Genomic DNA, 13,440 nt, shown 5'->3' with positions numbered 1-13,440 from the left:
CATTTTTCATTCAAATTTTCATAAAACATAGCACAACATGATTTTGTTTATTTCTTATTTTAGTTATGATTAGAGTATGTGATGCGAGCACAGATTCAGCAGCATTGATACGATTCAATACTATCAAAGAATCCGCCGGCATATCCAACACTGCAAACTTCACCACATCAGGAAAATTCAAGTGTGAAGACGCTGGATTATACATCTTGATGGTAATACTCTTTGCAGACAATCATGGTGGTTATGCATCTATATACAAAAATGCAAACATAATTCAAAAATTAGAAACCGTAATTCCAAACAATGAGAATTATTATCACTCCATTCCTGGAAGCTTAGCAGTCTTTCTGAAGATTGGTGATACATTCACGTACAGGAAACTAACATGGTGATTGGTAGCCCATCTGATACGTGTTTATCAATTATAAAAGTACGCTAGAGATAAAAAAAAAATGCAAGTTATAATAAAAGGGTTTTTGATCTAAAGCAACATAAAAAAGTTATTGGTTTAAATATTTGTTTATTAAAAAAAAACATATTTTAACGTTATTCTTTTATTCTTCCATGTTTTTATTTATAGATATAAGTTGATTATAAAGAAAGCTTTAATTTGTGAAACTCAGACCTGAAATTCCAGAAGAAAATGCAAATAAGTATTCCATTCTCAACTAATATCTTATTACCAAATAATGATGACGGTAAACATACCAATATGAAACAAATCATAACCATTTCCTAGTCAACCTTTTTAATTACAATAGAGAAATATATGAATAAGATTAATAACCTAAGTTGCAGTATTAGTCAACTGATATTTAAATCGCAATAATATATAAAGAAGTTTCCAACCAAGATGAACCAAAACTATATAAGTTGCATGCACTCCAAAAAGGTCAGAATCTGTCTGCGTCGAAAGCGTAAGCTTCTTCTGCTGTGCAGGTATCACCCGTTATACGAATTTACATTTTAACATAATCGGGAATAGAAATCCATCGGAAATTTTACATATCAGATCAGGTATCTCAAGATCGAAAACAGCGAAAACATGTTGCCAGTTAAATGAGACACATACTCATCGTATCGGTCAGCCAATTCATTATGTTAAAAGTAAAACTTATGTAGTATCGTTTTTTTTTTTTTTTGGAAAAGCTTTTGTGTTAAAGGCAAGCCTCTGTTAAACTGGAGTCCGTATCGTATGATCAATTGAAAGTGTATGACAGCAAAGGAACATTGGATAGGAGTAATAGATACTGAAGAGGATGTATACCCGGTATTCCTCTGTTTTATCTTCAGATTCTTCTAAAGATAGCTAATTTAGGGATAATTGTAAAAAAAATTATTTAAATGCAATTTATCTTCTGACTGTGAATGTAGCTACTATGGGGAGAATTGTAAAAAAAATGCAAATCACGTGTGTGTAAATGTCTCTTTTCAAAACTCGCCAGTGAAAACCCTCATATATACGGAGTAAGGTACACTTACGAAAAAGAGAGAGACTTCAAATGGTGATTTTTATGGCCCCGCAACGAAATTGTCGGGAGCCATATAGTTTTATCCTTGTCCGTCATTCTGTCATTCCGCCATTCCATAACAAACCATTATACGCAATTTCTTTCTAAACGCCTTCAGATATTGAGCTGATTTTTGGTATGTGAGTTAACCATTATCTGTTACAGCTCAGGTTTAAGTTTCGTTGTGCTCTGCTAATTTTTGCCGAAATTACGGGCTTTGGATTTTGATAAATTTAGAAAATCACAGTTATACGGACTTCTTCTCTAAACGCCTTCAGATATTGACTGATTTTGTTTTGGTATATGAGTCTACCATGGTGAGTTACAGATCAAATTTATGTTTTGTTCCGCTAAGCTGATTTTCATGTCGGTTCAACATTTCTTGTTCGATCTGCAGTACATCTACTTCCTGCTTGCTGATAGTTTGAAATTTAACTATTCATTGATCAAGGAAATTGTTCATCAAGTATTGGTCTTGAGAGCTGGATACTATCCATGCATGTTTGTGTTCACGTGTGTTGATGAAATTGCAAATTTTTCTACTTTTTGAGACGGGCCGTTCGTGTCGTTCCGTTAATTAAACTTACTACCGGGTTTGTACTTACATGAGCAACACGAAGGGTACCGCATGTGAAACATGATCTGCCTACACTTCCGAAGCACTCGTGATCACCCACAGTCTTTAGTGGAGCTCGTGCTGCTCAGTATATAGTTGTTTATGTTGTATTTTGTGTACTGTTGTTTGTCTTTTTCTTTTTTTGCCATGTAATCCGTTTAATTGCTAGCTTATGAGTTTGAATAGATATAAGAAGATGTGGTATGAGTGCCAATGAGACAACTCTCCATCCAAGTAAAAATTTATAAAAGTAAACCATTATAGGTCACAGTACGGTCTTCAACACGGAGCCTTGGCTCACACCGAACAGCAAGCTATAAAGGGCCCCAAAAAATTACTAGTGTAAAACCATTCAAACGGGAAAACCAACGGTCTAATCTATATAAAAAACGAGAAACGAGAAACACTTATGAACCACATCAACAAACGACAACTACTGAACATCAGATTCCTGACTTAGGACAGGTGCAAACAAATGCAGCGGGTTTAAACGTTTTAATGGTACCAAACCTTCACCCTTTTTCTGAAACAATAGTGTAACATCACAACATAGAAAGACACACTATAAAATATCAACTGAAATAGCTTAACTCAATCAAAGGACATATTAACAACATTGAACATACACTGAACAAATAAATTTGACCTATGACACAATGTAAATACAAAATAAATAAACTAAGGGAAGAATAATAAAAGTAACATGTTATATCGGTAAGAAATGTTAAACAATTAAAGAAAAACAATATGCTCGAACAAAAATACCATCCATTTGCAATAACTTTAAACACAGGTAAATGAAAATAATTTTGTTGTTAGGTATACCTGTACAGTACCAATAGCGAAAGGAAATATTTTTACAAAATAAATAATTTTGATGTTCATAGTACGAAGTGAAAATATATAGTTATACCAAACACTTATCAAAGCTGGTATATAGACCAGATATAACCCTGAATAACATTAAATAACAAAAAAGCAATACAATTAGTATCAACAGGTCAAATAAACAAGAAAGTACGATTTGAGAGTACTCGCAGTTACTGACAGCTAGTTAAAAGCCAAAACAATTAATAATAAAAAATCATGCATCAGAGACTAAAATCAACTAAAACACATCCCAGGGATTTAGTATTTTAACGTCATGGACAGTCAAAGAAGACATGACTAGTGCAATGCCAAAAATAAATGTATCGACAGACAGTAGGAGTTTAACCTCTTTATAGATCTTAACGAACGTGGGTGTGTCTTTATACATCCCACTTGAAAAAAATACAAATTTAGTTATGTTTTAATTTGCTGATGACAAAATCGATATTAGTGCCAATGTAAACTATATTCAAAGATCTTATTACAACATTGGTAGGATAACCTTTACTAATAAGCCTGTTTAAAGGTTCGATGAGTTTACACGGATCACATAGTGATTTCCGCGCTTTGAGTACAATATTACCGTAAAATTTAGGATGTGCAATACCGTTTTTAATCAGTTTTCTACAAGTACAGCCTTATGTCCCACTGGGGATGAAGAGGATAAGTAAGTAAGTAAGTAAGTAAGTACAGCCAAATTTACTAATCAAATCTTTGTATCTATGAAAGAACTTAGCAAAAGTTTTACGTAATTTATGGTAACGAAATCCTTGATTTAATAATTTACCAGTGATGCATTGATTACGTTCGTTAAAATCTATGACATCACTACACACACGGGCATAACGAACGAGTTGGGATGTATATACACCGTATGATGGAGCCAAAGGAACATCGCCGTCTAAAAAAGGAAAATTAACAATAGGGAATGAAAAATCGTCTCTTTTGTCGTAAATTTTCGTATGGAGTTTTCCTTTAGAGATTGAAATGTCCAAATCCAGAAAAGGACAACTACTGCTGTTTATGTGAGAATGTCCATTTGACATCTTTTGCCTCTATTGTAGGATGTGCAATTACAGAGACGAAAGATACCAAATAAAACATTAGTAGAAAAAAACTAACAATTTCCTGGCAAAAAACGACAGACAAACAGTACGCAAAACACAAACAAATTCTTAGTTGCCCCTTGAATTCAATAATGACTTCACTGCAAATATTTTTAGAAACAGAGCCAAAAGCACACACGAAATGGAAGGGCCGACAACATGATAGTATATTTTGTCTTAATTGAATTTATTTAGAATAACTTAATATACATTTCGATGTGTTGATATTTTTTTCTTGCTATATTATACAATTAACATCCTATATATTCATCAGTATTCATATTGGACCTCATGCAAACAATTAAAAAATAGCATTATATGGTCAAAACGTTTGAAAGAATATCTCTACAAAATTAATAAGATTAAGAAGAGAGTTAAGATAGTTGCAAGATTTAATAACAAATACTAAGTAATGCAGGAAAAAGCAAAATAACAAAGTTAACATGTTTTATTGTTATGCTTTTTCTTGATATTATCATTTAAAAGTAATATCTTTTAATATACTAGGTTAACGATGACAGAATGTGAACCCTAGTATCTTATACCTTGCGAAAACGTCTGGTATAACATTTTATCGGGCATTATGAAAAGACTGAACCAGTCTCTATAAGGAATAAATCGAAATACAGAACAAATGCAACACCTATGGGAAAACCTTATGTATTTTGCTAGTTTGCATAGAAAGATGGCAGCCATTTCAATAGGATTATATCCGACTTATGAGTTTAAATGTCCCTTTGGTTTCTCTCGTTACAAGACTTTAAACATTGGTTGAACATTGGCATGTAGAAAGATGATACATGTAATATTCAGGATAAACTTGGTTTCTATGAAGTTAAACTTAAGGTAAAATATTTAGAAAGCTGTGAAAATTGCAAAATTTGGTTGGATAGATAGGATTTTGATTTGTGGTTTGACGCCTTTACGCTACAGTACACTGTGTATTTCATTTCAACACTGCGATTTTTCAAAAACTATTAAGTGTGAATTCTGATTCTGAGATTCAAGCAGACTTTTGGTTTCGTGTTTAACTGCACGAAGTCATTTTCTTTCGTGTGCCCATTTGTCTTTTCTTGGAGTAACAGAAATAACTTGCGTAACTAACGACGCATGTTTTTTATCCCGAATTTCCGCTAGAGGCGTGCAATTACGTATACCTCGCCTAGATATCTTCAAGGTAACATTTCATTTATTATGTTTTACTCTTTTTTGATATTTGTACATTTCAAAGGATAACAACTGTTCATGACAAATTCGTTTATTTAAATTCCAGAAAACATTCACAAGTCTAGGTTTGACCCGTTAAACTATGAACTAATTTATGTCTTATCTATCAATATAATCTTATATACAATGTTTTCTTCATTTCTATTTCATATTGCTGTGCGGAATGTATAAATTCACAGTCATATCCGGTTAAAATGATACTTAAATCCGTTGAATATTGTACAGAGAGTGTCACGGTCTCTGCAGTTAAGAACTCATTGAAATAAACTCTTTAAGTAGCCTGTTGCGAGAATTAAATTCTGACCTTATCAAAGTTATCCTTATTATCCCAGTAGTATTATAAATTTTTCCTTTTCATCCAGATTGACTCCTAATTACAGGTTCCACCTATTTCATTGTAAATTCGTCCTCGTCCTGATCATGCATGAAATATTTGTCACTGGACGTAAAGTAAACAACATTCAATCTACCAAACAACAATAAATGTAGTAAGCTATCAATTTCAGAATGATTCTACTCAATTCGGGAAGATAATTTCAAATAAATGATGTATATGAGGATTGTGTCGAGTCTCAAAAGGGGAAAATACAGATATTACATCGTTTTTAATACCTGATCAATATTTTGAGTTTTCAACAAATAAATTCGTAATTAACTTATGTTATAATATAGTTTTATGCTTTCCTCCTTCAACCAAAACAAACAACCAGAGGTTTACCATTCAACTGAATGAATCAGCAAGTATCTCATGTATTTAACAACGTATTGGACCATTTGGGCAAGCATAAATGAAAAGAGAAACAAGAGATGAATTGCAATATTTTTACTTATTCAGAGTAAAAATGTTTCTCATACAAAAATAAACAATATATAATATATACATGATATACATATACATTTTCCAACAAGATAATAACAGAGACATATAATGTGTCTCTGATAATAATGAATGCAAAACATAAAACGATAACAAAATAATACAGAATACAATAGCTTGGCCTAGGAAGGGGTCAACTAAGCCATATAAGGATATAAAAATAATAAATGTAACACATGCTACAAAGGCATACAAAAATGAAGATGCCAACAAGCTTAATAAACTGGCATTATTATCAAAATACATTTGTAGTCGACCAAAAATATATATGAGCATCTAACAAATATGTTAATAAAAAGCTTAAGGTGTTGAAAGGGGATGGGGGATGGGAAAGTTTATAAATCCCAAAATAAAAAATCTTGTTTACAAAACTATCGATCTGTAGATAAGCAAGAAAGTGTAATAAGATACATAGTGAAGAAACTAACCAAATGGTTATCCAGTCAAAAGATCGTAATGCAGGGGTTCCCCAGAGGGTTATGAAAATAATCAAAATTAAGAAAGAAATTAATGGTTTTCGTCGTTGGCATAAAATAAGTTATTAAAATAACTTGTCTTTATTTATTAAAATTTCATAGATGTTTCGTCCTTCAATATTCATAATAAAATTAACAATCTAAATATCTCCTTTCCTGTACGTTTCAGCCACCCAAGAATATATTGACTATCGACTGCATGACTGAAAACTTGATTTAAACAACATATAAACATTGATTGTTATCAATAGAAATGTTACACAGTTTAGTTTACGTGTTGAAGACACCAATACCACACCGAATTTAGCTAAATGTAGCGTATTTACCTGATGATATCGGGATATGGGTCTTTAGTCGGATCTTAACAGGAAAATGTGATAATATTAAAAACCGACAATGATAAAAATAAAAAACAATGTCAAAATGTTCAGGCTTTAACTAAATCTGTGTTTTTGGTAAGTTGATGCAAGCATACGATCTGTATTGCGTCTTATACTATTAGAGACAAATCATCTTTAACGACTATTTTATATTACTGTGTCAAGTAGTTCGTGCATTTTTCTGAGTAAGTTTAAAAACATTTCATACAAATATACTTTACTGTGGGTTAGCATTTGTTAGTTGTCGTTAATCTATAGATAAACATCCAAGTATACATATAGTTTTATTAATTTGTTTTGAAACGTTTAAAATCATTATATACCAATATAAATAGGTTTTTCTTCTAAATCAAAACTGTGTATAAACAAACAAATCCAGTGGCATACAGTTGTTTTAAACCTGAACTTTAACATACATATAGAAAATAATTATAAAATAACTGTAATATAAGGCAAGATCATGTAAGACCTAAAAGTAAACGCACATAGAAAAAACAACATAGACGAACCACGAGGAAGTCTACTATACTGACAAATAAGACATATGTAAAATGTACCGAAAATTCAAACCACAAGTACAAAGAACACAAACGAAATAAACAGACAACCACTAAGCAAAAATTTACCAACAGGACACACACGTATAAAAAAGTAAACAAAATGCACGAAAGCTGGATATATAAATACCAAGCCACATTGAATCCAACAGCGAACATGGGACTTTAAATACCTCACTTCAAAAACCTTAACTGCATTTGTTTGGTTTACAGAGAAATTTATTATGTGTGCAAAATTTGTTGACATTTGACATATTTGACGAGATATTTGGACATTAATTTAGACACAACTTCTGATGTGATGCATGATCATGCCATGTACATGATGTAGTATCGATGAACTTAAAACCGTTTGCAAGTTGTACAGCGAACACACAATCTCTAGCAAAGAACATTGGAATTTCCACATTTGACCTCAGCAGTTATTGAGCTTTTACCTAGATATTTTCACGATAATTGTGATACCCCTTTTGACAGTGGTGAATAGTCAAGTCAAGTATTTTCACACCATTCTTAAGTTATAGCGTGGATAACGCATTCTCTGGTGTTAATGAATATACATGCCATGTATAAACTTTGTAATTATAAAGGTTCTTAAGAGTGGACATGATTTGTTATGGACAGAGGGACTGAAGGACGGACGGACAGATGGATCGCTAAAGGGTGACCGCTGGCCCTTAAAATTTAGCAATATAGCATGGTCATAGGCAAGGGTCTCATACTTATACAATAATTATACAATAAAGTCATTAACTTTAGAAGCATTAAGAAATATTTGGTGAATAACGGATCTCTGTGAAACAAAGTGTTAATAATAACTTCATTTTTCTGTGAAAAAGGGGGGTTGTGATACCTATTTTAGCAATATTATCCTAAATAATGTGATGTTGACCCAAACATATTTTTTCATATATATGTATGTGATTCTTAATGAGATTAAAGTCATTTATGGTCTACATTTATGCTAAAAAATGGAAAGGGTCCAAACTTGTTCATTTTTAGCCAAATTAAACGTATTCTTTAAGACCTGACTTCTTGCCTTGTATACTCAGTTAAGATTTCACATATTTTAAAGTATCTGTATCTATTTGTTATTACTAAGAATACTATGTTGTTCATTACTGATTTTTTTTTTACCTTAAATGCAATAACAAATGAGTTTTACCATATTTAGAATATCAGTTTTGAGTTAATTTTTTGAACTGGTTACTAAGGAAATATTTGTCTCTAGCAACAGCAAAGAAATCGTTATTAACGCGTTAAATAACAGTCACCTGACTATAGATGTTGCCCTTTATCAAATCGTTTTCATCAACCAGTTAGTAAAATTAACAATCCAAAAGGGACATCTAAATTGACCAAGTCGATCAACCAGTCTGTGAAATTAACAGTACTATAGTAAGAGTTGACGAATAGATAATCACTCATGTAATAAGAGTCTACCTCGATTATCTCGCATCATTTTACCTGATCACCTGTCACATGTTATCTTTTGACTTTTTAAAGAACATTTTGTCAACATACAGGCTTTTGCGTTTATGCATGGCCATACTAATTAACATTACATGCATGCAACTTTAATTGGTATGGAATTATTGAAGCTAGAGCATGGCCACACACTATAATGAGGCAAACAATTTCATTTATACAAGGAAAAAAAATATTTACACATTATTTTACTATTAGATTAAGTATTACTTTGCTTTTTGAAATAATGAAAAAAATGATCATGGCAATCTCTGAATTATTTGGAATATAATAATTCTTTCACTCAATCACTAGATTTTGCCTTTTCCACTATTTCCCAATGTATATATTCAATTGAAACAATTGTCAGTGTCATATCTTCATGTGTATATTTTATCCAGAATTTTAGAATTACTATATTATTCACATTAAGAGCAGCAAAATATTGAAAAAAGTTAAAGAGATATGATTATATACAGTTTACAAAGTTAATGTCCATGAATAAACACAGTTATATAATTCGATTTTTTATGCAAAAAGTGATTTTTTTTTCATATTTCGATATGCCTTGCACGCGGAACCAGGTTGTAAATTTGCATGTGAGATGATTTTTCAATTATCAACAAATGATGATAATATGGAGCTGGTTCCGCGTGCAAGGCATAGTGAAAAATTCGTTTTTGTATACCCTCTCATGGACATTTTTCCATAGGCCTAATGCAAATATTGGGTAAAAGTGATGTGAAGGACAGTCAGAATTTCGCACACAAGGTGTCATTTTTCTCAGCAAATCATGATGGTTCTTTAGATTTAGAATATCGACCTACGTTATGGCATAAATAAAATTGTATTTATCATGGATTTTTTTTGTGCAAAATCATGGGCAGCTGAGGCCTCTTATCGCAATACATCCTTTAATCCCAGATTAGAAGTGAATCGAGTTATAAAATGAATCCACACATGTTATTCACAATGGTTCAATAGTCCAAAATACTGTAAATTCAGAAACTATTGCGTGCATTTATTATTGCGATTTTTGTTGAAAGGACAAAAATGCGAGATTAATTATTGCGATTGCAGGAAAATCTGCATACAGTTATTTATATCAGATATCAGAATGCGAGTTCTTATTATTGCGATACTCACTCAATCGCATTATTCGCATTAATAAAAACCTCGCAATAATTTCTGAATCTACAGTAAATAGAACAAGATTTCGATACTAATTTGGGTGCAAAAAGGTTTTTCTGAAAATAACAACTTTGTTTACATATGACGGGAACATTTTGTGTACAATTCGGCTATTTTACTCACCTATAGGTTTTTCTAAGTAAAATAAATCGTGACCTCCGTGGCATAAACTTGGTCAATACTATAAGGGCTGGTATCCGGCTAGATAAATTTTCATGTGGTTGTGTCGCACAAGTCAGGTGCTACGGTCATGGGCAAAAGCCGATTTTTAGTGAAATGCTTTACAATTTGTCCGACATCGGGTCCATCCAAAATTTACATGTGGCTTCCTTTCAACATATTATTAACATTACCGTCGTCGTCAGACTTTTTGTTTTATCTTTAATGCTTTAAACGATATCAGTTTTACTATTTGTTAAAATATAAAACCCTCCATTCTTGTCAATGGGGAAAAAAGAACACTCGGTAAAAGTCTCTTGAAGAAATTAAAGAACATCGGCTACATACTGTCAAGATCAATGAAAATGTCATACAGCACTATCATTTACATAGTTAATTATACTAGACCATTCTTTAATGCCTAATAGTACGGCTTGTTAAGAACTTGCTGGGTCTGTGGGACCAGCAAGTTAAAAAAAGCCGTCAGACGCCAGAGCAATCTCGGAATATAAAAAAATGTGCATAGTTCTTTCAGAATATCAAACGATATGCCTAGTGCCTTAATGCTATTTTACTCCTGCAGATGGAAATTTACAACATCAATAAACATAGATATAAGAAGATGTGGTATGAGTGCCAATGAGACAACTCTCCATCTAAGTCAAAATTTATAAAAGTAAACCATTATAGGTCACAGTACGGTCTTCAACACGGAGCCTTGGCTCACACCGAACAGCAAGCTATAAAGGGCCCCAAAAATGACTAGTGTAAAACCATTCAAACGGGAAAACCAACGGTCTAATCTATATAAAAAACGAGAAACGAGAAACACCCACGAACCACACCAACAAACGACAACCACCGAACACCAGACCCCCGACCCAGGATAGGCGCAAACAAACGCAGCGGGCCCAATGTATACACATCAATACACATAATACTTATATTTAACCCACACTCACACACATGTGCATTAATGCAGAATACCATGTCTTCAGGAGTGTTTATACACTTTACCTAACACATGTAAAGTCCATTAAGTGGAAGAGTATTACAAAAAAGGTTTTCGTTTTGATATTCGTGCAATATTTGTCACTGAAAGTTTAGCAAAAAAACAAATTTGGTTTAAAGAAAATAACCAAAAAACATTTTTTCTAAAATAAAAAATTTAGATGTAGATGCATGTCTAGATTTACCATTGTGATCACGTGCATGTCAACATCGTAATTGGGAGATCTTCAAATTCGGATCTTTACTTACAATTTGAAAGATAATCATTTTTCAAATACAAACTGGCAACTGATTTTCTCTGGATATCTCGATGCCTTCCCCAAAATAAAGTGGTTACCATGACAAAGCAGAGACTGGTGATAGTGGCATTCAACACACACAATCAAATCATTTTTTTTCAAACTTGTTCTAGTCGTTTACCTATTTATGATCATCATTAGCTAAGAATATATACCATACTGAAATAAATGCATGTGATGAAAGAATTGACATTTAAGTAAAACAAAAACGGGTGGACGAATAGAAAAAGAAACTGCAATCTTACTCTGAATTTTATTGGATCTCCAAATGTTAACTCTTACCCGAGTTTATACTCTAAATCTAAGTTTAATTCGAAGGCTTGCTCTTACTCAAACTAATACTCGAACTCGAAGTAAAACTCAAACTTTACCTTAATTTTCAACTCAAAATTGAGCTTAAACTCTAACTCGATGGCTAGCCATACTCTCATTTGTCAGCTGATAAATTAACTTGAAGTAACTAGAATAACTAAACATGTACAACATAAAATGGTACAAGAAAAAAAATAACCGTTTATTACAAAGCAATTTTTTGTTTGAACATGGCGATGTGTTTTTTATTGTCAGTCTTCATGCATATTTATTATACATCCTAGTAACAGTAAAAGGTTCAATACACAGGCGATGGACATGTAACAGATTACATACAATAAAAATGAAAAGATGTATGAAAAATGGGTTCAAGATGATGGGACAAAACAAAAATTGTTACCACCGATTGAATACATTATGGTGAGTTGTGCAAGTTTTGACTAGGACCAATTTAAAGACGGAAATCATGAAAAATGAATTGTTATAAGGTATAAGTTATATTTGACTTTGCTTGCATCTAAAGCGGAACATTTTTTTTTAAATTTTTTTTTTTATTTTATAAGCAACTTAATAGAGCGCCATTTCTATATTTTGGAATAACATAATCCATTGTTTATTGATGACGTCATATCTCGAAAGCAACATCGATGACCCCAATTTGTTTTTTCCTTAAAAATTTTGCAATAAAGAAGATCTATCTGCACGGCAAATTGTAATGAATTATTGACATGATTAAAAGCAGTTGAAATAGTGTGATTTTACATTAAGACATATATATAGTAATTGATTGATTGCATTACTCGTAAGTGACCACCAATGGACCAGGTCAACCTCTAGTTTAACGTCACGTCATTCCAATCAATTAGGCAACGAAATTTGCAAGACAGTATAACAGCTACAACGTCAGTTTCTTACCAAGTCTATGGATGTAATGGCAGGCACATTTACGTCCGCAATGTTTCTCGTATGCTAAAATGCCACAGAATCCACTGTAGAATTGTTATAAAGGTTTTCAGTGTATACCACTTAACTGCAAACACAGACTGTAATGGGTGAAAATTAGCAAAATCAGAAGGGAAAAAACTTGACTGAAAACATTCCCATAAGAACGGGTTAACCTTTCTGTCAATCATTAATGCATTTTCAGCAGCTTTCTGTGACTTTGACGGTTGACACGACCAATAATAAAGAGGAACCCATGATTTTAGTGCATACCACATGATTTAAACGCTAATCGTGACGTAATAAATTCAACTTTCAAACTTCAAACTTACCTTAGACGATCGTATAGTGCTTTCTTTTTATAAGGTCATTCAACTTTCACCTCACTCTTTTCTTTAAAAGGTTTTCATTCTTCATTTATTTAAATCTTATTGTTACA

This window comes from Mytilus californianus, unplaced genomic scaffold, assembly GCF_021869535.1.
Source record: "Mytilus californianus isolate M0D057914Y unplaced genomic scaffold, xbMytCali1.0.p SCAF_12, whole genome shotgun sequence".
Lineage (NCBI taxonomy): Eukaryota > Metazoa > Mollusca > Bivalvia > Mytilida > Mytilidae > Mytilus > Mytilus californianus.
This window is presented reverse-complemented; position numbering follows the sequence as displayed.